This window comes from Anas platyrhynchos, chromosome 5 (assembly GCF_047663525.1).
Source record: "Anas platyrhynchos isolate ZD024472 breed Pekin duck chromosome 5, IASCAAS_PekinDuck_T2T, whole genome shotgun sequence".
Classification (NCBI taxonomy): domain Eukaryota; kingdom Metazoa; phylum Chordata; class Aves; order Anseriformes; family Anatidae; genus Anas; species Anas platyrhynchos.
This window is the reverse complement of record NC_092591.1, coordinates 66,406,507-66,407,899: the sequence shown is the minus strand read 5'-3', so window position 1 is coordinate 66,407,899 and position 1,393 is coordinate 66,406,507.

Here is a 1,393-nt window from a genome sequence, read left to right as displayed (position 1 = left end):
TTTGTGGTTTCTCCCCTTCATGTTCCTATTCCTTTAATTCTGGGACTAGTATGAATTTGGTAGTGTGTTGATCAGTGCATTGGCAGTGCTCACGTGTTCTTGCTTGCAGTGGTACCTGCAGTCTCAGGCACATACCTAAATGGCAATGGCAGGAGGAACCCTCACAGCTGTGATTTCCTATGCCTCTGAGCCATCAGTGGCCTCTTAATAGAAAGGCACATTTTTGTGGGGTCAAAAACCTGGGCTTAGGACTCTTGTTGCATATGATCAGATTTAATATGTTCTCCCATTAGACTACAGGCTGCTGTAGAGCTGTGTGGGTGGAGCAGGGCCGTGGGATCCTGAGATCATACCCAGGATGGTGCAGCAGTAGCTGCAATTTCCAGTATGGAAGGCCAAAGAAAAGCTAAGCAGAAGAAAATTGAAAAAACTTCTCATAGCTGATTGAGGCAAAGGGTGCAAACCACAGGAGCCTTCTGTCATTTCCCTGGGTGGCCCATTTCTAATGGGGGGAGGGACGTGGGACAACAAAAGTTAACAGATATGGTTTTTGAGTAAGTTTTCTTTTTTTCCCACTTGGCTGGCAAAAACTTCTGAATAAGGAAATGTAACTTCCAAAGTAAGTATTCTACTGATTGATTATTTATTTTACTTATTAATACAGAATCAGAGCAGAATGGTCATGGGTTTTAGAGATGACCTGTCCAAACAAAGTCTTAGACATGTGAATAAGCACATGCAGAGAAGCTGGATGAAAGAAATATCTTTGAGCAAGTCTGAGGCAGCAAAAATCAAAGCTAGACTAGTGAAATAATAGTTTACAACCTCAGGGAGCTGATCTTACACTGAGAGAGGATCGCGTGCTACTAGTGACTGTTGTATGAGGAACAGCCTTTATGAGAGGTGGGGCTTCGCAGAGCTCTGTACCAAAATCTCTGCTTCTGAAACTTCTATGCCCTTATCTCAGCTTTGGGCTTTCTTTCAACCTCCAAGTTTCCTACAACTTCCAAGTTACACTGTTACTGTCAAGACTATAAGCAGTCTTGACAGTAACAGTGTAACTTGGAAGTTGTATGTAACATCTCCATGCTTTCAATTTTGGGGGTGTTAGAATAACATACTTCTCCAACAAAACATGGCTAGTTTTGGAAGCTGTTTTGGAAGATTTACCACCAGTGCCCAAAGTTCTTTACAATTACTATTTTTTTCAGTGCTAAAAGCTAGCTTGAAATTCCAAGCAGGTGTAATTCAAATACGATATTAAATCATATTAGAGTATCTGTTCCGGGGCACAACACACATGTAGTACAGTTTTAACAACTACCCAGGTAATATATCAGAAAGTCAACACTGCAGAAGTAGTGCTGATTTTCAACAATAGTACTGGACTTGG